Source organism: Siphateles boraxobius, unplaced genomic scaffold, assembly GCF_051911475.1.
Source record: "Siphateles boraxobius isolate OS27281-9 unplaced genomic scaffold, OSU_SipBor_1 77, whole genome shotgun sequence".
Lineage (NCBI taxonomy): Eukaryota > Metazoa > Chordata > Actinopteri > Cypriniformes > Leuciscidae > Siphateles > Siphateles boraxobius.
In genome coordinates, this window is record NW_027509205.1 from 1,314,658 (window position 1) to 1,337,467 (window position 22,810).

Below are 22,810 nucleotides of genomic sequence, written 5' to 3' on the forward strand. Positions count from 1 at the left end.
GGCCGTGATTGTAAAATGGCGAAATACGAACTCAAGCGCTAACACCCTCGTCGAGAAGCAGGGCCAAGGAAAAGTTTATGTGTGAAAAAGAACTCATTCGAGCCGGAGTTGAACCAGCGACCTAAGGATTGCCAACTTGCCACCTACAGTCCTCCGCTCTTCCAGCTGAGCTATCGAAGGCACACTGATTGGGGACAGAACCTCAACATATCAGGTTGCTGAATCTCCGCCACTGGCTAAAACTGATACAGACATACATGCTGGTTGTTTCGATTAAGTGATGCAAAGACAACCCGATCTTCCCATACCGGGAGTCGAACCCGGGCCGCCTGGGTGAAAACCAGGAATCCTGACCGCTAGACCATATGGGATCTTCCTTATGCCTGGAGCAGACCTTTTACTTCTAGTGTGTGACCGTCCCCTTTAAGAACATGGGAATGATCCGAAGGGATTGTTTACTGAATTCAATTTCATCAGGCTCAACAGAGGGAGCTCTCATTTGCCTCATGAGGGGCTCAGTTTCCTCCCATTCTTGCGATGGTATAATAGACAGTACAAACTGGTCGTAAAGCAATGTCCTTGTGACAGTACTCATGCAATGCATTTTAAAAGACGCATAGTATTGTATGGTAACCGTTATCCTACTGACAAAGCAGCCTATTGTTGGACTGTCAATTTTTAATATTTCTCAATCAATCCAATAATAATAATAACAAAAACTATGGGTTAATAAAACGGCTAAGGGCTGACAGCATAGTAAACGAGGCAGAGCGAGCCAGCCAGGAGTCGAACCTAGAATCTTCTGATCCGTAGTCAGACGCTTTATCCATTGCACCACTGGCCCCCTGATCAGGTGTCCGTGAGCTTACACGCCACCTGTTGGTTTTCGACTGGGCAGAGGCCTGTGATGACATCTACTTTTTCTCATGCTATTAACAGACCTGGACCCAACATCAGGAAGGGGTCAGATGAGGGGCCTGCTACAAAAACCTTCAAGATGGAGGCCTCACATGTTGGGGATCTCAATTCTCAATTCAAATCTTAAACGTCAATTTAAAAATTTTAATGTACAGGCTTTTTTGCATGATCTATATAATAGTGATTTACAGTTGGTTTCAATTATACCTGATGTGGTTGATGCTTGGGATTATTTCAAATCTATCTTTCTAGAAATTTGTGATAAACATGCTCCTTTACGTAGATTTCGGGTGAGAGGTAGAAATAATATTTGGTTCAATCAATCCGTCTCTAATCTTATTAAGCAAAGAAACGTGGCTTGGTCTAAAGCAAAGAAAATAAATGGTGAGGAGGACTGGTCTCAATATAGATTATTACGAAATAAGTGTACAAAATTAATATAAAGTTCGAAGAGTCAGTATTATTTAAACCTGATTAATGATAACATGAATTGTCCTTCTAAATTTTGGAAATTAACGAAATCTTTTATAGGATCAAATACATCCACTAATCTTCCAAAAGTTTTAAAATTGAATCAAAGATTGATTACAGACAAGGCTGATATTGTTAATACGTTTAATAGTAATTTTATTTCAGCTGGTTTGATAACAGACAATTCCTTGGTCCTTGATGAACAGAGAACTGATGAGTTGACTAATAGTGAATCAGATTTATTTTCTTTTGCCCCTGTATTGCCGTCCCAAGTTCGTAAACTACTCCGAAATTTAGACTGTAAGAAATCAGGTGGGTCTGACCAAATTGAACCAATTTTTTTAAAAATTGTCAGCAGATATTATTGCCGAACCTATTGCATCGATTTTTAATTTGAGTCTATCCACTAATGTAATTCCACCATCTTGGAAATCGGCTATGGTTATGCCTTTATTAAAAGGAGGCGATCCTTCCGATTTGAATAATTATCGTCCGATTTCTAAATTACCGGTTTTAGCAAAAGTTTTTGAATCTATTATAAATGATCAAATGAAAGAATATCTACTTAGTCATGATATTTACAACGCATTTCAGTCAGGATTTAGAGCGGGCCATAGTACGATAATAGCTACTACATGATTTAATTACTGCTCTCGATAATAGACAACATTGTGCTGCCTTATTTTTTTATTTGACAAAAGCGTTTGACTTAGTGGATCATGTTTTACTGTTACGGAGGCTTAAAAGTGTTGGCCTCGATAATTCGGCTGTGAGTTGGTTTAAAAATTATTTATCGGATAGAACTCAATGTGTTGCTGTAGATAATTACACCTCATCCATGGTAATAGTCAGGAAGGGTGTCCCGCAAGGTTCTTTATTGGCACCATTTCTTTTTTCTATTTTTATTAATGAATTGGGGCAGAGAATACAATCCGCAGCGCTACATTTTTATGCTGACGATACAATTATTTACTCCACTGCATCCTCTGTGTCTCAGGCTATTGAAATTCTTAAGGATTCTTTTTATACTTTTCAGCTTACTTTGTTGAAACTAAAATTAGTTTTAAATGTAAATAAAACGAAGTATATTCTTTTTACACGTAGCCGTTCTATGTCTACTGTTATGCCTATTCTGACTATTGAGGGTTTACATATAGAAAGAGTACCAACTTATAAATATGTAGGAATATGGCTCGATGAGAAGTTAGCCTTTGATGTTCACATTAATTACTTGGTGAAAAGGCTTAAACCAAGACTGGGTTTTCTTTTTCGGGAAAAAAAATGTTTTTCCTTTATAGCTAGAAAGAGAATAATACAGAGTACTATTTTACCTATTTTAGACTATGGTGATGTTGTTTACATGCATGCGTCTACATATTTATTGAAAAGGCTGGATGGCGTTTATCATGCTGCACTGCGTTTTATAACAAATTCTTGTTCACGTACTCATCATTGTTTGCTGCACAACTATTTGGGTTGGTCCTCTTTATATCAAAGAAGGAAATCCCATATGTTAGAATTTATTGTAAAGACATTGATGGGTAGACTTCCAAATTACATTACTAGTCTTCTATGTTTATGTAGAAAGAACTATAGCACTAGATCATCTAATGGGATTAAATTAGTAGTACCTAGGGTACATTCAGAGCATGGTAAATCATCTTTCTCCTACTATGCTCCATGGCTGTGGAATGAATTTCAAGCTACTGTCCCTCCTGAAACAATTCCTCCTTTGAATGTATTAAAAATTTTTACTGCAGCATACAATGATTGAATCATGCTGTTGTTTTACTTGATTTATGATGAATGTTGTGCCCTGACTTTCTGGAATGTTTTATATGTGTTTGTGTGTGATTTGTAGTGTGGCCATCTTGGCCAGGACTCCCTGGAGGAAGGGATTTCTTTTAATCTCAATGGGACCTTCCTGGAAAAATAAAGGAAATAAAATAAAATACATGTTAAGTTGTGGTGTTGTTAGGATATTACTACAGAGCCTGTGACAGTTTCTCAGTGGAAGAACTGGGATCCAGGGCCACAGACGTCTGCAAAAAACTGCTTTAAAAACCTTCGAGATGCAGGTTGGCGATCTTATTGTTTTTGTTTTCATGGCAAGTTGTGGTGTTGTTAGGATATTCCTACAGAGTCTGTGACAGTTTGTCAGTTTGCCAGGGTCGGTGACGTCTCCTCTCCTGGAGTAAAATACAAGTATTAGTGGTCTTGCTGCAAAATCGGGTAAAGGCCACAGCCAGGCTTGAGGGCAAGTCGTCAGCAGACTTTCCCTGGTGGTCTAGTGGTTAGGATTCGGCGCTCTCACCGCCGCGGCCCGGGTTCGATTCCCGGTCAGGGAATGAGTTTTTGCCCACCACCGGCGGCCGTGATTGTAGAATGGCGAAATACGAACTCAAGCGCTAACACCCTCGTCGAGAAGCAGGGCCAAGGAAAAGTTTATGTGTGAAAAAGAACTCCTTCGAGCCGGAGTTCAACCAGCGACCTAAGGATTGCCAACTTGCCACCTACAGTCCTCCGCTCTTCCAGCTGAGCTATCGAAGGCACACTGCTTGGGGACAGAACCTCAACATATCAGGTTGCTGAATCTCCGCCACTGGCTAAAACTGCTACAGACATACATGCTGGTTGTTTCGATTAAGTGGTGCAAAGACAACCCGATCTTCCCATACCGGGAGTCGAACCCGGGCCGCCTGGGTGAAAACCAGGAATCCTGACCGCTAGACCATATGGGATCTTCCTTATGCCTGGAGCAGACCCTTTTACTTCTAGTGTGTGACCGTCCCCTTTAAGAACATGGGAATGATCCGAAGGGATTGTTTACTGAATTCAATTTCCTCAGGCTCAACAGAGGGAGCTCTCATTTGCCTCATGAGGGGCTCAGTTTCCTCCCATTCTTGCGATGGTATAATAGACAGTACAAACTGGTCGTAAAGCAATGTCCTTGTGACAGTACTCATGCAATGCATTTTAAAAGACGCATAGTATTGTATGGTAACCGTTATCCTACTGACAAAGCAGCCTATTGTTGGACTGTCAATTTTTAATATTTCTCAATCAATCCAATAATAATAATAACAAAAACTATGGGTTAATAAAACGGCTAAGGGCTGACAGCATAGTAAACGAGGCAGAGCGAGCCAGCCAGGAGTCGAACCTAGAATCTTCTGATCCGTAGTCAGACGCTTTATCCATTGCACCACTGGCCCCCTGATCAGGTGTCCGTGAGCTTACACGCCACCTGTTGGTTTTCGACTGGGCAGAGGCCTGTGATGACATCTACTTTTTCTCATGCTATTAACAGACCTGGACCCAACATCAGGAAGGGGTCAGATGAGGGGCCTGCTACAAAAACCTTCAAGATGGAGGCCTCACATGTTGGGGATCTCAATTCTCAATTCAAATCTTAAACGTCAATTTAAAAATTTTAATGTACAGGCTTTTTTGCATGATCTATATAATAGTGATTTACAGTTGGTTTCAATTATACCTGATGTGGTTGATGCTTGGGATTATTTCAAATCTATCTTTCTAGAAATTTGTGATAAACATGCTCCTTTACGTAGATTTCGGGTGAGAGGTAGAAATAATATTTGGTTCAATCAATCCGTCTCTAATCTTATTAAGCAAAGAAACGTGGCTTGGTCTAAAGCAAAGAAAACAAATGGTGAGGAGGACTGGTCTCAATATAGATTATTACGAAATAAGTGTACAAAATTAATATAAAGTTCGAAGAGTCAGTATTATTTAAACCTGATTAATGATAACATGAATTGTCCTTCTAAATTTTGGAAATTAACGAAATCTTTTATAGGATCAAATACATCCACTAATCTTCCAAAAGTTTTAAAATTGAATCAAAGATTGATTACAGACAAGGCTGATATTGTTAATACGTTTAATAGTAATTTTATTTCAGCTGGTTTGATAACAGACAATTCCTTGGTCCTTGATGAACAGAGAACTGATGAGTTGACTAATAGTGAATCAGATTTATTTTCTTTTGCCCCTGTATTGCCGTCCCAAGTTCGTAAACTACTCCGAAATTTAGACTGTAAGAAATCAGGTGGGTCTGACCAAATTGAACCAATTTTTTAAAAATTGTCAGCAGATATTATTGCCGAACCTATTGCATCGATTTTTAATTTGAGTCTATCCACTAATGTAATTCCACCATCTTGGAAATCGGCTATGGTGATGCCTTTATTAAAAGGAGGCGATCCTTCCGATTTGAATAATTATCGTCCGATTTCTAAATTACCGGTTTTAGCAAAAGTTTTTGAATCTATTATAAATGATCAAATGAAAGAATATCTACTTAGTCATGATATTTACAACGCATTTCAGTCAGGATTTAGAGCGGGCCATAGTACGATAACAGCTACTACATGATTTAATTACTGCTCTCGATAATAGACAACATTGTGCTGCCTTATTTTTTTATTTGACAAAAGCGTTTGACTTAGTGGATCATGTTTTACTGTTACGGAGGCTTAAAAGTGTTGGCCTCGATAATTCGGCTGTGAGTTGGTTTAAAAATTATTTATCGGATAGAACTCAATGTGTTGCTGTAGATAATTACACCTCATCCATGGTAATAGTCAGGAAGGGTGTCCCGCAAGGTTCTTTATTGGCACCATTTCTTTTTTCTATTTTTATTAATGAATTGGGGCAGAGAATACAATCCGCAAAGCTACATTTTTATGCTGACGATACAATTATTTACTCCACTGCATCCTCTGTGTCTCAGGCTATTGAAATTCTTAAGGATTCTTTTTATACTTTTCAGCTTACTTTGTTGAAACTAAAATTAGTTTTAAATGTAAATAAAACGAAGTATATTCTTTTTACACGTAGCCGTTCTATGTCTACTGTTATGCCTATTCTGACTATTGAGGGTTTACATATAGAAAGAGTACCAACTTATAAATATGTAGGAATATGGCTCGATGAGAAGTTAGCCTTTGATGTTCACATTAATTACTTGGTGAAAAGGCTTAAACCAAGACTGGGTTTTCTTTTTCGGGAAAAAAAATGTTTTTCCTTTATAGCTAGAAAGAGAATAATACAGAGTACTATTTTACCTATTTTAGACTATGGTGATGTTGTTTACATGCATGCGTCTACATATTTATTGAAAAGGCTGGATGGCGTTTATCATGCTGCACTGCGTTTTATAACAAATTCTTGTTCACGTACTCATCATTGTTTGCTGCACAACTATTTGGGTTGGTCCTCTTTATATCAAAGAAGGAAATCCCATATGTTAGAATTTATTGTAAAGACATTGATGGGTAGACTTCCAAATTACATTACTAGTCTTCTATGTTTATGTAGAAAGAACTATAGCACTAGATCATCTAATGGGATTAAATTAGTAGTACCTAGGGTACATTCAGAGCATGGTAAATCATCTTTCTCCTACTATGCTCCATGGCTGTGGAATGAATTTCAAGCTACTGTCCCTCCTGAAACAATTCCTCCTTTGAATGTATTAAAATTTTTTACTGCAGCATACAATGATTGAATCATGCTGTTGTTTTACTTGATTTATGATGAATGTTGTGCCCTGACTTTCTGGAATGTTTTATATGTGTTTGTGTGTGATTTGTAGTGTGGCCATCTTGGCCAGGACTCCCTGGAGGAAGGGATTTCTTTTAATCTCAATGGGACCTTCCTGGAAAAATAAAGGAAATAAAATAAAATACATGTTAAGTTGTGGTGTTGTTAGGATATTACTACAGAGCCTGTGACAGTTTCTCAGTGGAAGAACTGGGATCCAGGGCCACAGACGTCTGCAAAAAACTGCTTTAAAAACCTTCGAGATGCAGGTTGGCGATCTTATTGTTTTTGTTTTCATGGCAAGTTGTGGTGTTGTTAGGATATTCCTACAGAGTCTGTGACAGTTTGTCAGTTTGCCAGGGTCGGTGACGTCTCCTCTCCTGGAGTAAAATACAAGTATTAGTGGTCTTGCTGCAAAATCGGGTAAAGGCCACAGCCAGGCTTGAGGGCAAGTCGTCAGCAGACTTTCCCTGGTGGTCTAGTGGTTAGGATTCGGCGCTCTCACCGCCGCGGCCCGGGTTTGATTCCCGGTCAGGGAATGAGTTTTTGCCCACCACCGGCGGCCGTGATTGTAAAATGGCGAAATACGAACTCAAGCGCTAACACCCTCGTCGAGAAGCAGGGCCAAGGAAAAGTTTATGTGTGAAAACGAACTCCTTCGAGCCGGAGTTGAACCAGCGACCTAAGGATTGCCAACTTGCCACCTACAGTCCTCCGCTCTTCCAGCTGAGCTATCGAAGGCACACTGATTGGGGACAGAACCTCAACATATCAGGTTGCTGAATCTCCGCCACTGGCTAAAACTGCTACAGACATACATGCTGGTTGTTTCGATTAAGTGATGCAAAGACAACCCGATCTTCCCATACCGGGAGTCGAACCCGGGCCGCCTGGGTGAAAACCAGGAATCCTGACCGCTAGACCATATGGGATCTTCCTTATGCCTGGAGCAGACCCTTTTACTTCTAGTGTGTGACCGTCCCCTTTAAGAACATGGGAATGATCCGAAGGGATTGTTTACTGAATTCAATTTCATCAGGCTCAACAGAGGGAGCTCTCATTTGCCTCATGAGGGGCTCAGTTTCCTCCCATTCTTGCGATGGTATAATAGACAGTACAAACTGGTCGTAAAGCAATGTCCTTGTGACAGTACTCATGCAATGCATTTTAAAAGACGCATAGTATTGTATGGTAACCGTTATCCTACTGACTAAGCAGCCTATTGTTGGACTGTCAATTTTTAATATTTCTCAATCAATCCAATAATAATAATAACAAAAACTATGGGTTAATAAAACGGCTAAGGGCTGACAGCATAGTAAACGAGGCAGAGCGAGCCAGCCAGGAGTCGAACCTAGAATCTTCTGATCCGTAGTCAGACGCTTTATCCATTGCACCACTGGCCCCCTGATCAGGTGTCCGTGAGCTTACACGACACCTGTTGGTTTTCGACTGGGCAGAGGCCTGTGATGACATCTACTTTTTCTCATGCTATTAACAGACCTGGACCCAACATCAGGAAGGGGTCAGATGAGGGGCCTGCTACAAAAACCTTCAAGATGGAGGCCTCACATGTTGGGGATCTCAATTCTCAATTCAAATCTTAAACGTCAATTTAAAAATTTTAATGTACAGGCTTTTTTGCATGATCTATATAATAGTGATTTACAGTTGGTTTCAATTATACCTGATGTGGTTGATGCTTGGGATTATTTCAAATCTATCTTTCTAGAAATTTGTGATAAACATGCTCCTTTACGTAGATTTCGGGTGAGAGGTAGAAATAATATTTGGTTCAATCAATCCGTCTCTAATCTTATTAAGCAAAGAAACGTGGCTTGGTCTAAAGCAAAGAAAACAAATGGTGAGGAGGACTGGTCTCAATATAGATTATTACGAAATAAGTGTACAAAATTAATATAAAGTTCGAAGAGTCAGTATTATTTAAACCTGATTAATGATAACATGAATTGTCCTTCTAAATTTTGGAAATTAACGAAATCTTTTATAGGATCAAATACATCCACTAATCTTCCAAAAGTTTTAAAATTGAATCAAAGATTGATTACAGACAAGGCTGATATTGTTAATACGTTTAATAGTAATTTTATTTCAGCTGGTTTGATAACAGACAATTCCTTGGTCCTTGATGAACAGAGAACTGATGAGTTGACTAATAGTGAATCAGATTTATTTTCTTTTGCCCCTGTATTGCCGTCCCAAGTTCGTAAACTACTCCGAAATTTAGACTGTAAGAAATCAGGTGGGTCTGACCAAATTGAACCAATTTTTTAAAAATTGTCAGCAGATATTATTGCCGAACCTATTGCATCGATTTTTAATTTGAGTCTCAATCCACTAATGTAATTCCACCATCTTGGAAATCGGCTATGGTTATGCCTTTATTAAAAGGAGGCGATCCTTCCGATTTGAATAATTATCGTCCGATTTCTAAATTACCGGTTTTAGCAAAAGTTTTTGAATCTATTATAAATGATCAAATGAAAGAATATCTACTTAGTCATGATATTTACAACGCATTTCAGTCAGGATTTAGAGCGGGCCATAGTACGATAACAGCTACTACATGATTTAATTACTGCTCTCGATAATAGACAACATTGTGCTGCCTTATTTTTTTATTTGACAAAAGCGTTTGACTTAGTGGATCATGTTTTACTGTTACGGAGGCTTAAAAGTGTTGGCCTCGATAATTCGGCTGTGAGTTGGTTTAAAAATTATTTATCGGATAGAACTCAATGTGTTGCTGTAGATAATTACACCTCATCCATGGTAATAGTCAGGAAGGGTGTCCCGCAAGGTTCTTTATTGGCACCATTTCTTTTTTCTATTTTTATTAATGAATTGGGGCAGAGAATACAATCCGCAAAGCTACATTTTTATGCTGACGATACAATTATTTACTCCACTGCATCCTCTGTGTCTCAGGCTATTGAAATTCTTAAGGATTCTTTTTATACTTTTCAGCTTACTTTGTTGAAACTAAAATTAGTTTTAAATGTAAATAAAACGAAGTATATTCTTTTTACACGTAGCCGTTCTATGTCTACTGTTATGCCTATTCTGACTATTGAGGGTTTACATATAGAAAGAGTACCAACTTATAAATATGTAGGAATATGGCTCGATGAGAAGTTAGCCTTTGATGTTCACATTAATTACTTGGTGAAAAGGCTTAAACCAAGACTGGGTTTTCTTTTTCGGGAAAAAAAATGTTTTTCCTTTATAGCTAGAAAGAGAATAATACAGAGTACTATTTTACCTATTTTAGACTATGGTGATGTTGTTTACATGCATGCGTCTACATATTTATTGAAAAGGCTGGATGGCGTTTATCATGCTGCACTGCGTTTTATAACAAATTCTTGTTCACGTACTCATCATTGTTTGCTGCACAACTATTTGGGTTGGTCCTCTTTATATCAAAGAAGGAAATCCCATATGTTAGAATTTATTCTAAAGACATTGATGGGTAGACTTCCAAATTACATTACTAGTCTTCTATGTTTATGTAGAAAGAACTATAGCACTAGATCATCTAATGGGATTAAATTAGTAGTACCTAGGGTACATTCAGAGCATGGTAAATCATCTTTCTCCTACTATGCTCCATGGCTGTGGAATGAATTTCAAGCTACTGTCCCTCCTGAAACAATTCCTCCTTTGAATGTATTAAAAATTTTTACTGCAGCATACAATGATTGAATCATGCTGTTGTTTTACTTGATTTATGATGAATGTTGTGCCCTGACTTTCTGGAATGTTTTATATGTGTTTGTGTGTGATTTGTAGTGTGGCCATCTTGGCCAGGACTCCCTGGAGGAAGGGATTTCTTTTAATCTCAATGGGACCTTCCTGGAAAAATAAAGGAAATAAAATAAAATACATGTTAAGTTGTGGTGTTGTTAGGATATTACTACAGAGCCTGTGACAGTTTCTCAGTGGAAGAACTGGGATCCAGGGCCACAGACGTCTGCAAAAAACTGCTTTAAAAACCTTCGAGATGCAGGTTGGCGATCTTATTGTTTTTGTTTTCATGGCAAGTTGTGGTGTTGTTAGGATATTCCTACAGAGTCTGTGACAGTTTGTCAGTTTGCCAGGGTCGGTGACGTCTCCTCTCCTGGAGTAAAATACAAGTATTAGTGGTCTTGCTGCAAAATCGGGTAAAGGCCACAGCCAGGCTTGAGGGCAAGTCGTCAGCAGACTTTCCCTGGTGGTCTAGTGGTTAGGATTCGGCGCTCTCACCGCCGCGGCCCGGGTTCGATTCCCTGTCAGGGAATGAGTTTTTGCCCACCACCGGCGGCCGTGATTGTAAAATGGCGAAATACGAACTCAAGCGCTAACACCCTCGTCGAGAAGCAGGGCCAAGGAAAAGTTTATGTGTGAAAAAGAACTCATTCGAGCCGGAGTTGAACCAGCGACCTAAGGATTGCCAACTTGCCACCTACAGTCCTCCGCTCTTCCAGCTGAGCTATCGAAGGCACACTGATTGGGGACAGAACCTCAACATATCAGGTTGCTGAATCTCCGCCACTGGCTAAAACTGATACAGACATACATGCTGGTTGTTTCGATTAAGTGATGCAAAGACAACCCGATCTTCCCATACCGGGAGTCGAACCCGGGCCGCCTGGGTGAAAACCAGGAATCCTGACCGCTAGACCATATGGGATCTTCCTTATGCCTGGAGCAGACCTTTTACTTCTAGTGTGTGACCGTCCCCTTTAAGAACATGGGAATGATCCGAAGGGATTGTTTACTGAATTCAATTTCATCAGGCTCAACAGAGGGAGCTCTCATTTGCCTCATGAGGGGCTCAGTTTCCTCCCATTCTTGCGATGGTATAATAGACAGTACAAACTGGTCGTAAAGCAATGTCCTTGTGACAGTACTCATGCAATGCATTTTAAAAGACGCATAGTATTGTATGGTAACCGTTATCCTACTGACAAAGCAGCCTATTGTTGGACTGTCAATTTTTAATATTTCTCAATCAATCCAATAATAATAATAACAAAAACTATGGGTTAATAAAACGGCTAAGGGCTGACAGCATAGTAAACGAGGCAGAGCGAGCCAGCCAGGAGTCGAACCTAGAATCTTCTGATCCGTAGTCAGACGCTTTATCCATTGCACCACTGGCCCCCTGATCAGGTGTCCGTGAGCTTACACGCCACCTGTTGGTTTTCGACTGGGCAGAGGCCTGTGATGACATCTACTTTTTCTCATGCTATTAACAGACCTGGACCCAACATCAGGAAGGGGTCAGATGAGGGGCCTGCTACAAAAACCTTCAAGATGGAGGCCTCACATGTTGGGGATCTCAATTCTCAATTCAAATCTTAAACGTCAATTTAAAAATTTTAATGTACAGGCTTTTTTGCATGATCTATATAATAGTGATTTACAGTTGGTTTCAATTATACCTGATGTGGTTGATGCTTGGGATTATTTCAAATCTATCTTTCTAGAAATTTGTGATAAACATGCTCCTTTACGTAGATTTCGGGTGAGAGGTAGAAATAATATTTGGTTCAATCAATCCGTCTCTAATCTTATTAAGCAAAGAAACGTGGCTTGGTCTAAAGCAAAGAAAACAAATGGTGAGGAGGACTGGTCTCAATATAGATTATTACGAAATAAGTGTACAAAATTAATATAAAGTTCGAAGAGTCAGTATTATTTAAACCTGATTAATGATAACATGAATTGTCCTTCTAAATTTTGGAAATTAACGAAATCTTTTATAGGATCAAATACATCCACTAATCTTCCAAAAGTTTTAAAATTGAATCAAAGATTGATTACAGACAAGGCTGATATTGTTAATACGTTTAATAGTAATTTTATTTCAGCTGGTTTGATAACAGACAATTCCTTGGTCCTTGATGAACAGAGAACTGATGAGTTGACTAATAGTGAATCAGATTTATTTTCTTTTGCCCCTGTATTGCCGTCCCAAGTTCGTAAACTACTCCGAAATTTAGACTGTAAGAAATCAGGTGGGTCTGACCAAATTGAACCAATTTTTTAAAAATTGTCAGCAGATATTATTGCCGAACCTATTGCATCGATTTTTAATTTGAGTCTATCCACTAATGTAATTCCACCATCTTGGAAATCGGCTATGGTGATGCCTTTATTAAAAGGAGGCGATCCTTCCGATTTGAATAATTATCGTCCGATTTCTAAATTACCGGTTTTAGCAAAAGTTTTTGAATCTATTATAAATGATCAAATGAAAGAATATCTACTTAGTCATGATATTTACAACGCATTTCAGTCAGGATTTAGAGCGGGCCATAGTACGATAACAGCTACTACATGATTTAATTACTGCTCTCGATAATAGACAACATTGTGCTGCCTTATTTTTTTATTTGACAAAAGCGTTTGACTTAGTGGATCATGTTTTACTGTTACGGAGGCTTAAAAGTGTTGGCCTCGATAATTCGGCTGTGAGTTGGTTTAAAAATTATTTATCGGATAGAACTCAATGTGTTGCTGTAGATAATTACACCTCATCCATGGTAATAGTCAGGAAGGGTGTCCCGCAAGGTTCTTTATTGGCACCATTTCTTTTTTCTATTTTTATTAATGAATTGGGGCAGAGAATACAATCCGCAAAGCTACATTTTTATGCTGACGATACAATTATTTACTCCACTGCATCCTCTGTGTCTCAGGCTATTGAAATTCTTAAGGATTCTTTTTATACTTTTCAGCTTACTTTGTTGAAACTAAAATTAGTTTTAAATGTAAATAAAACGAAGTATATTCTTTTTACACGTAGCCGTTCTATGTCTACTGTTATGCCTATTCTGACTATTGAGGGTTTACATATAGAAAGAGTACCAACTTATAAATATGTAGGAATATGGCTCGATGAGAAGTTAGCCTTTGATGTTCACATTAATTACTTGGTGAAAAGGCTTAAACCAAGACTGGGTTTTCTTTTTCGGGAAAAAAAATGTTTTTCCTTTATAGCTAGAAAGAGAATAATACAGAGTACTATTTTACCTATTTTAGACTATGGTGATGTTGTTTACATGCATGCGTCTACATATTTATTGAAAAGGCTGGATGGCGTTTATCATGCTGCACTGCGTTTTATAACAAATTCTTGTTCACGTACTCATCATTGTTTGCTGCACAACTATTTGGGTTGGTCCTCTTTATATCAAAGAAGGAAATCCCATATGTTAGAATTTATTGTAAAGACATTGATGGGTAGACTTCCAAATTACATTACTAGTCTTCTATGTTTATGTAGAAAGAACTATAGCACTAGATCATCTAATGGGATTAAATTAGTAGTACCTAGGGTACATTCAGAGCATGGTAAATCATCTTTCTCCTACTATGCTCCATGGCTGTGGAATGAATTTCAAGCTACTGTCCCTCCTGAAACAATTCCTCCTTTGAATGTATTAAAATTTTTTACTGCAGCATACAATGATTGAATCATGCTGTTGTTTTACTTGATTTATGATGAATGTTGTGCCCTGACTTTCTGGAATGTTTTATATGTGTTTGTGTGTGATTTGTAGTGTGGCCATCTTGGCCAGGACTCCCTGGAGGAAGGGATTTCTTTTAATCTCAATGGGACCTTCCTGGAAAAATAAAGGAAATAAAATAAAATACATGTTAAGTTGTGGTGTTGTTAGGATATTACTACAGAGCCTGTGACAGTTTCTCAGTGGAAGAACTGGGATCCAGGGCCACAGACGTCTGCAAAAAACTGCTTTAAAAACCTTCGAGATGCAGGTTGGCGATCTTATTGTTTTTGTTTTCATGGCAAGTTGTGGTGTTGTTAGGATATTCCTACAGAGTCTGTGACAGTTTGTCAGTTTGCCAGGGTCGGTGACGTCTCCTCTCCTGGAGTAAAATACAAGTATTAGTGGTCTTGCTGCAAAATCGGGTAAAGGCCACAGCCAGGCTTGAGGGCAAGTCGTCAGCAGACTTTCCCTGGTGGTCTAGTGGTTAGGATTCGGCGCTCTCACCGCCGCGGCCCGGGTTCGATTCCCTGTCAGGGAATGAGTTTTTGCCCACCACCGGCGGCCGTGATTGTAAAATGGCGAAATACGAACTCAAGCGCTAACACCCTCGTCGAGAAGCAGGGCCAAGGAAAAGTTTATGTGTGAAAAAGAACTCATTCGAGCCGGAGTTGAACCAGCGACCTAAGGATTGCCAACTTGCCACCTACAGTCCTCCGCTCTTCCAGCTGAGCTATCGAAGGCACACTGATTGGGGACAGAACCTCAACATATCAGGTTGCTGAATCTCCGCCACTGGCTAAAACTGCTACAGACATACATGCTGGTTGTTTCGATTAAGTGATACAAAGACAATCCGATCTTCCCATACCGGGAGTCGAACCCGGGCCGCCTGGGTGAAAACCAGGAATCCTGACCGCTAGACCATATGGGATCTTCCTTATGCCTGGAGCAGACCTTTTACTTCTAGTGTGTGACCGTCCCCTTTAAGAACATGGGAATGATCCGAAGGGATTGTTTACTGAATTCAATTTCATCAGGCTCAACAGAGGGAGCTCTCATTTGCCTCATGAGGGGCTCAGTTTCCTCCCATTCTTGCGATGGTATAATAGACAGTACAAACTGGTCGTAAAGCAATGTCCTTGTGACAGTACTCATGCAATGCATTTTAAAAGACGCATAGTATTGTATGGTAACCGTTATCCTACTGACAAAGCAGCCTATTGTTGGACTGTCAATTTTTAATATTTCTCAATCAATCCAATAATAATAATAACAAAAACTATGGGTTAATAAAACGGCTAAGGGCTGACAGCATAGTAAACGAGGCAGAGCGAGCCAGCCAGGAGTCGAACCTAGAATCTTCTGATCCGTAGTCAGACGCTTTATCCATTGCACCACTGGCCCCCTGATCAGGTGTCCGTGAGCTTACACGCCACCTGTTGGTTTTCGACTGGGCAGAGGCCTGTGATGACATCTACTTTTTCTCATGCTATTAACAGACCTGGACCCAACATCAGGAAGGGGTCAGATGAGGGGCCTGCTACAAAAACCTTCAAGATGGAGGCCTCACATGTTGGGGATCTCAATTCTCAATTCAAATCTTAAACGTCAATTTAAAAATTTTAATGTACAGGCTTTTTTGCATGATCTATATAATAGTGATTTACAGTTGGTTTCAATTATACCTGATGTGGTTGATGCTTGGGATTATTTCAAATCTATCTTTCTAGAAATTTGTGATAAACATGCTCCTTTACGTAGATTTCGGGTGAGAGGTAGAAATAATATTTGGTTCAATCAATCCGTCTCTAATCTTATTAAGCAAAGAAACGTGGCTTGGTCTAAAGCAAAGAAAATAAATGGTGAGGAGGACTGGTCTCAATATAGATTATTACGAAATAAGTGTACAAAATTAATATAAAGTTCGAAGAGTCAGTATTATTTAAACCTGATTAATGATAACATGAATTGTCCTTCTAAATTTTGGAAATTAACGAAATCTTTTATAGGATCAAATACATCCACTAATCTTCCAAAAGTTTTAAAATTGAATCAAAGATTGATTACAGACAAGGCTGATATTGTTAATACGTTTAATAGTAATTTTATTTCAGCTGGTTTGATAACAGACAATTCCTTGGTCCTTGATGAACAGAGAACTGATGAGTTGACTAATAGTGAATCAGATTTATTTTCTTTTGCCCCTGTATTGCCGTCCCAAGTTCGTAAACTACTCCGAAATTTAGACTGTAAGAAATCAGGTGGGTCTGACCAAATTGAACCAATTTTTTTAAAAATTGTCAGCAGATATTATTGCCGAACCTATTGCATCGATTTTTAATTTGAGTCTATCCACTAATGTAATTCCACCATCTTGGAAATCGGCTATGGTTATGCCTTTATTAAAAGGAGGCGATCCTTCCGATTTGAATAATTATCGTCCGATTTCTAAATTACCGGTTTTAGCAAAAGTTTTTGAATCTATTATAAATGATCAAATGAAAGAATATCTACTTAGTCATGATATTTACAACGCATTTCAGTCAGGATTTAGAGCGGGCCATAGTACGATAATAGCTACTACATGATTTAATTACTGCTCTCGATAATAGACAACATTGTGCTGCCTTATTTTTTTATTTGACAAAAGCGTTTGACTTAGTGGATCATGTTTTACTGTTACGGAGGCTTAAAAGTGTTGGCCTCGATAATTCGGCTGTGAGTTGGTTTAAAAATTATTTATCGGATAGAACTCAATGTGTTGCTGTAGATAATTACACCTCATCCATGGTAATAGTCAGGAAGGGTGTCCCGCAAGGTTCTTTATTGGCACCATTTCTTTTTTCTATTTTTATTAATGAATTGGGGCAGAGAATACAATCCGCAGCGCTACATTTTTATGCTGACGATACAATTATTTACTCCACTGCATCCTCTGTGTCTCAGGCTATTGAAATTCTTAAGGATTCTTTTTATACTTTTCAGCTTACTTTGTTGAAACTAAAATTAGTTTTAAATGTAAATAAAACGAAGTATATTCTTTTTACACGTAGCCGTTCTATGTCTACTGTTATGCCTATTCTGACTATTGAGGGTTTACATATAGAAAGAGTACCAACTTATAAATATGTAGGAATATGGCTCGATGAGAAGTTAGCCTTTGATGTTCACATTAATTACTTGGTGAAAAGGCTTAAACCAAGACTGGGTTTTCTTTTTCGGGAAAAAAAATGTTTTTCCTTTATAGCTAGAAAGAGAATAATACAGAGTACTATTTTACCTATTTTAGACTATGGTGATGTTGTTTACATGCATGCGTCTACATATTTATTGAAAAGGCTGGATGGCGTTTATCATGCTGCACTGCGTTTTATAACAAATTCTTGTTCACGTACTCATCATTGTTTGCTGCACAACTATTTGGGTTGGTCCTCTTTATATCAAAGAAGGAAATCCCATATGTTAGAATTTATTGTAAAGACATTGATGGGTAGACTTCCAAATTACATTACTAGTCTTCTATGTTTATGTAGAAAGAACTATAGCACTAGATCATCTAATGGGATTAAATTAGTAGTACCTAGGGTACATTCAGAGCATGGTAAATCATCTTTCTCCTACTATGCTCCATGGCTGTGGAATGAATTTCAAGCTACTGTCCCTCCTGAAACAATTCCTCCTTTGAATGTATTAAAAATTTTTACTGCAGCATACAATGATTGAATCATGCTGTTGTTTTACTTGATTTATGATGAATGTTGTGCCCTGACTTTCTGGAATGTTTTATATGTGTTTGTGTGTGATTTGTAGTGTGGCCATCTTGGCCAGGACTCCCTGGAGGAAGGGATTTCTTTTAATCTCAATGGGACCTTCCTGGAAAAATAAAGGAAATAAAATAAAATACATGTTAAGTTGTGGTGTTGTTAGGATATTACTACAGAGCCTGTGACAGTTTCTCAGTGGAAGAACTGGGATCCAGGGCCACAGACGTCTGCAAAAAACTGCTTTAAAAACCTTCGAGATGCAGGTTGGCGATCTTATTGTTTTTGTTTTCATGGCAAGTTGTGGTGTTGTTAGGATATTCCTACAGAGTCTGTGACAGTTTGTCAGTTTGCCAGGGTCGGTGACGTCTCCTCTCCTGGAGTAAAATACAAGTATTAGTGGTCTTGCTGCAAAATCGGGTAAAGGCCACAGCCAGGCTTGAGGGCAAGTTGTCAGCAGACTTTCCCTGGTGGTCTAGTGGTTAGGATTCGGCGCTCTCACCGCCGCGGCCCGGGTTCGATTCCCGGTCAGGGAATGAGTTTTTGCCCACCACCGGCGGCCGTGATTGTAGAATGGCGAAATACGAACTCAAGCGCTAACACCCTCGTCGAGAAGCAGGGCCAAGGAAAAGTTTATGTGTGAAAAAGAACTCCTTCGAGCCGGAGTTCAACCAGCGACCTAAGGATTGCCAACTTGCCACCTACAGTCCTCCGCTCTTCCAGCTGAGCTATCGAAGGCACACTGCTTGGGGACAGAACCTCAACATATCAGGTTGCTGAATCTCCGCCACTGGCTAAAACTGCTACAGACATACATGCTGGTTGTTTCGATTAAGTGGTGCAAAGACAACCCGATCTTCCCATACCGGGAGTCGAACCCGGGCCGCCTGGGTGAAAACCAGGAATCCTGACCGCTAGACCATATGGGATCTTCCTTATGCCTGGAGCAGACCCTTTTACTTCTAGTGTGTGACCGTCCCCTTTAAGAACATGGGAATGATCCGAAGGGATTGTTTACTGAATTCAATTTCCTCAGGCTCAACAGAGGGAGCTCTCATTTGCCTCATGAGGGGCTCAGTTTCCTCCCATTCTTGCGATGGTATAATAGACAGTACAAACTGGTCGTAAAGCAATGTCCTTGTGACAGTACTCATGCAATGCATTTTAAAAGACGCATAGTATTGTATGGTAACCGTTATCCTACTGACAAAGCAGCCTATTGTTGGACTGTCAATTTTTAATATTTCTCAATCAATCCAATAATAATAATAACAAAAACTATGGGTTAATAAAACGGCTAAGGGCTGACAGCATAGTAAACGAGGCAGAGCGAGCCAGCCAGGAGTCGAACCTAGAATCTTCTGATCCGTAGTCAGACGCTTTATCCATTGCACCACTGGCCCCCTGATCAGGTGTCCGTGAGCTTACATGCCACCTGTTGGTTTTCGACTGGGCAGAGGCCTGTGATGACATCTACTTTTTCTCATGCTATTAACAGACCTGGACCCAACATCAGGAAGGGGTCAGATGAGGGGCCTGCTACAAAAACCTTCAAGATGGAGGCCTCACATGTTGGGGATCTCAATTCTCAATTCAAATCTTAAACGTCAATTTAAAAATTTTAATGTACAGGCTTTTTTGCATGATCTATATAATAGTGATTTACAGTTGGTTTCAATTATACCTGATGTGGTTGATGCTTGGGATTATTTCAAATCTATCTTTCTAGAAATTTGTGATAAACATGCTCCTTTACGTAGATTTCGGGTGAGAGGTAGAAATAATATTTGGTTCAATCAATCCGTCTCTAATCTTATTAAGCAAAGAAACGTGGCTTGGTCTAAAGCAAAGAAAACAAATGGTGAGGAGGACTGGTCTCAATATAGATTATTACGAAATAAGTGTACAAAATTAATATAAAGTTCGAAGAGTCAGTATTATTTAAACCTGATTAATGATAACATGAATTGTCCTTCTAAATTTTGGAAATTAACGAAATCTTTTATAGGATCAAATACATCCACTAATCTTCCAAAAGTTTTAAAATTGAATCAAAGATTGATTACAGACAAGGCTGATATTGTTAATACGTTTAATAGTAATTTTATTTCAGCTGGTTTGATAACAGACAATTCCTTGGTCCTTGATGAACAGAGAACTGATGAGTTGACTAATAGTGAATCAGATTTATTTTCTTTTGCCCCTGTATTGCCGTCCCAAGTTCGTAAACTACTCCGAAATTTAGACTGTAAGAAATCAGGTGGGTCTGACCAAATTGAACCAATTTTTTAAAAATTGTCAGCAGATATTATTGCCGAACCTATTGCATCGATTTTTAATTTGAGTCTATCCACTAATGTAATTCCACCATCTTGGAAATCGGCTATGGTTATGCCTTTATTAAAAGGAGGCGATCCTTCCGATTTGAATAATTATCGTCCGATTTCTAAATTACCGGTTTTAGCAAAAGTTTTTGAATCTATTATAAATGATCAAATGAAAGAATATCTACTTAGTCATGATATTTACAACGCATTTCAGTCAGGATTTAGAGCGGGCCATAGTACGATAAAAGCTACTACATGATTTAATTACTGCTCTCGATAATAGACAACATTGTGCTGCCTTATTTTTTTATTTGACAAAAGCGTTTGACTTAGTGGATCATGTTTTACTGTTACGGAGGCTTAAAAGTGTTGGCCTCGATAATTCGGCTGTGAGTTGGTTTAAAAATTATTTATCGGATAGAACTCAATGTGTTGCTGTAGATAATTACACCTCATCCATGGTAATAGTCAGGAAGGGTGTCCCGCAAGGTTCTTTATTGGCACCATTTCTTTTTTCTATTTTTATTAATGAATTGGGGCAGAGAATACAATCCGCAAAGCTACATTTTTATTTTAGTTTTTAGCCAGTATATTCTTTTTACACGTAGCCGTTCTATGTCTACTGTTATGCCTATTCTGACTATTGAGGGTTTACATATAGAAAGAGTACCAACTTATAAATATGTAGGAATATGGCTCGATGAGAAGTTAGCCTTTGATGTTCACATTAATTACTTGGTGAAAAGGCTTAAACCAAGACTGGGTTTTCTTTTTCGGGAAAAAAAATGTTTTTCCTTTATAGCTAGAAAGAGAATAATACAGAGTACTATTTTACCTATTTTAGACTATGGTGATGTTGTTTACATGCATGCGTCTACATATTTATTGAAAAGGCTGGATGGCGTTTATCATGCTGCACTGCGTTTTATAACAAATTCTTGTTCACGTACTCATCATTGTTTGCTGCACAACTATTTGGGTTGGTCCTCTTTATATCAAAGAAGGAAATCCCATATGTTAGAATTTATTGTAAAGACATTGATGGGTAGACTTCCAAATTACATTACTAGTCTTCTATGTTTATGTAGAAAGAACTATAGCACTAGATCATCTAATGGGATTAAATTAGTAGTACCTAGGGTACATTCAGAGCATGGTAAATCATCTTTCTCCTACTATGCTCCATGGCTGTGGAATGAATTTCAAGCTACTGTCCCTCCTGAAACAATTCCTCCTTTGAATGTATTAAATTTTTTTACTGCAGCATACAATGATTGAATCATGCTGTTGTTTTACTTGATTTATGATGAATGTTGTGCCCTGACTTTCTGGAATGTTTTATATGTGTTTGTGTGTGATTTGTAGTGTGGCCATCTTGGCCAGGACTCCCTGGAGGAAGGGATTTCTTTTAATCTCAATGGGACCTTCCTGGAAAAATAAAGGAAATAAAATAAAATACATGTTAAGTTGTGGTGTTGTTAGGATATTACTACAGAGCCTGTGACAGTTTCTCAGTGGAAGAACTGGGATCCAGGGCCACAGACGTCTGCAAAAAACTGCTTTAAAAACCTTCGAGATGCAGGTTGGCGATCTTATTGTTTTTGTTTTCATGGCAAGTTGTGGTGTTGTTAGGATATTCCTACAGAGTCTGTGACAGTTTGTCAGTTTGCCAGGGTCGGTGACGTCTCCTCTCCTGGAGTAAAATACAAGTATTAGTGGTCTTGCTGCAAAATCGGGTAAAGGCCACAGCCAGGCTTGAGGGCAAGTCGTCAGCAGACTTTCCCTGGTGGTCTAGTGGTTAGGATTCGGCGCTCTCACCGCCGCGGCCCGGGTTCGATTCCCGGTCAGGGAATGAGTTTTTGCCCACCACCGGCGGCCGTGATTGTAAAATGGCGAAATACGAACTCAAGCGCTAACACCCTCGTCGAGAAGCAGGGCCAAGGAAAAGTTTATGTGTGAAAAAGAACTCCTTCGAGCCGGAGTTGAACCAGCGACCTAAGGATTGCCAACTTGCCACCTACAGTCCTCCGCTCTTCCAGCTGAGCTATCGAAGGCACACTGATTGGGGACAGAACCTCAACATATCAGGTTGCTGAATCTCCGCCACTGGCTAAAACTGCTACAGACATACATGCTGGTTGTTTCGATTAAGTGGTGCAAAGACAACCCGATCTTCCCATACCGGGAGTCGAACCCGGGCCGCCTGGGTGAAAACCAGGAATCCTGACCGCTAGACCATATGGGA

At 39.1% G+C, this 22,810-nt stretch overlaps 20 non-coding genes across 20 annotated transcripts; 6 read left to right on the plus strand and 14 right to left on the minus strand.

Annotated features, from left to right (window-relative positions):
- Positions 1–93: 93 nt before the first annotated feature.
- trnay-gua (transfer RNA tyrosine (anticodon GUA)) lies at positions 94–180 on the minus strand. Its single transcript is given in 2 exon segments — positions 94–129; positions 144–180. It is a non-coding gene; the product is annotated as a tRNA-Tyr (tRNA).
- A 119-nt stretch (positions 181–299) lies between these two features.
- trnae-uuc (transfer RNA glutamic acid (anticodon UUC)) lies at positions 300–371 on the minus strand. The gene has a single exon. It is a non-coding gene; the product is annotated as a tRNA-Glu (tRNA).
- A 3,294-nt stretch (positions 372–3,665) lies between these two features.
- Positions 3,666–3,737, plus strand: trnae-cuc (transfer RNA glutamic acid (anticodon CUC)). Its single transcript has one exon. It is a non-coding gene; the product is annotated as a tRNA-Glu (tRNA).
- A 115-nt stretch (positions 3,738–3,852) lies between these two features.
- On the minus strand, positions 3,853–3,939 carry trnay-gua (transfer RNA tyrosine (anticodon GUA)). Its single transcript is given in 2 exon segments — positions 3,853–3,888; positions 3,903–3,939. It is a non-coding gene; the product is annotated as a tRNA-Tyr (tRNA).
- Positions 3,940–4,058: 119 nt separating this feature from the next.
- trnae-uuc (transfer RNA glutamic acid (anticodon UUC)) lies at positions 4,059–4,130 on the minus strand. The gene has a single exon. It is a non-coding gene; the product is annotated as a tRNA-Glu (tRNA).
- A 3,294-nt stretch (positions 4,131–7,424) lies between these two features.
- On the plus strand, positions 7,425–7,496 carry trnae-cuc (transfer RNA glutamic acid (anticodon CUC)). The gene has a single exon. It is a non-coding gene; the product is annotated as a tRNA-Glu (tRNA).
- Positions 7,497–7,611: 115 nt separating this feature from the next.
- On the minus strand, positions 7,612–7,698 carry trnay-gua (transfer RNA tyrosine (anticodon GUA)). The gene is given in 2 exon segments: positions 7,612–7,647; positions 7,662–7,698. It is a non-coding gene; the product is annotated as a tRNA-Tyr (tRNA).
- A 119-nt stretch (positions 7,699–7,817) lies between these two features.
- Positions 7,818–7,889, minus strand: trnae-uuc (transfer RNA glutamic acid (anticodon UUC)). Its single transcript has one exon. It is a non-coding gene; the product is annotated as a tRNA-Glu (tRNA).
- A 3,296-nt stretch (positions 7,890–11,185) lies between these two features.
- Positions 11,186–11,257, plus strand: trnae-cuc (transfer RNA glutamic acid (anticodon CUC)). Its single transcript has one exon. It is a non-coding gene; the product is annotated as a tRNA-Glu (tRNA).
- Positions 11,258–11,372: 115 nt separating this feature from the next.
- trnay-gua (transfer RNA tyrosine (anticodon GUA)) lies at positions 11,373–11,459 on the minus strand. Its single transcript is given in 2 exon segments — positions 11,373–11,408; positions 11,423–11,459. It is a non-coding gene; the product is annotated as a tRNA-Tyr (tRNA).
- Positions 11,460–11,578: 119 nt separating this feature from the next.
- Positions 11,579–11,650, minus strand: trnae-uuc (transfer RNA glutamic acid (anticodon UUC)). Its single transcript has one exon. It is a non-coding gene; the product is annotated as a tRNA-Glu (tRNA).
- Positions 11,651–14,943: 3,293 nt separating this feature from the next.
- On the plus strand, positions 14,944–15,015 carry trnae-cuc (transfer RNA glutamic acid (anticodon CUC)). The gene has a single exon. It is a non-coding gene; the product is annotated as a tRNA-Glu (tRNA).
- Positions 15,016–15,130: 115 nt separating this feature from the next.
- Positions 15,131–15,217, minus strand: trnay-gua (transfer RNA tyrosine (anticodon GUA)). The gene is given in 2 exon segments: positions 15,131–15,166; positions 15,181–15,217. It is a non-coding gene; the product is annotated as a tRNA-Tyr (tRNA).
- A 119-nt stretch (positions 15,218–15,336) lies between these two features.
- Positions 15,337–15,408, minus strand: trnae-uuc (transfer RNA glutamic acid (anticodon UUC)). Its single transcript has one exon. It is a non-coding gene; the product is annotated as a tRNA-Glu (tRNA).
- A 3,294-nt stretch (positions 15,409–18,702) lies between these two features.
- Positions 18,703–18,774, plus strand: trnae-cuc (transfer RNA glutamic acid (anticodon CUC)). The gene has a single exon. It is a non-coding gene; the product is annotated as a tRNA-Glu (tRNA).
- A 115-nt stretch (positions 18,775–18,889) lies between these two features.
- Positions 18,890–18,976, minus strand: trnay-gua (transfer RNA tyrosine (anticodon GUA)). Its single transcript is given in 2 exon segments — positions 18,890–18,925; positions 18,940–18,976. It is a non-coding gene; the product is annotated as a tRNA-Tyr (tRNA).
- A 119-nt stretch (positions 18,977–19,095) lies between these two features.
- Positions 19,096–19,167, minus strand: trnae-uuc (transfer RNA glutamic acid (anticodon UUC)). Its single transcript has one exon. It is a non-coding gene; the product is annotated as a tRNA-Glu (tRNA).
- A 3,178-nt stretch (positions 19,168–22,345) lies between these two features.
- Positions 22,346–22,417, plus strand: trnae-cuc (transfer RNA glutamic acid (anticodon CUC)). Its single transcript has one exon. It is a non-coding gene; the product is annotated as a tRNA-Glu (tRNA).
- A 115-nt stretch (positions 22,418–22,532) lies between these two features.
- Positions 22,533–22,619, minus strand: trnay-gua (transfer RNA tyrosine (anticodon GUA)). Its single transcript is given in 2 exon segments — positions 22,533–22,568; positions 22,583–22,619. It is a non-coding gene; the product is annotated as a tRNA-Tyr (tRNA).
- Positions 22,620–22,738: 119 nt separating this feature from the next.
- On the minus strand, positions 22,739–22,810 carry trnae-uuc (transfer RNA glutamic acid (anticodon UUC)). Its single transcript has one exon. It is a non-coding gene; the product is annotated as a tRNA-Glu (tRNA).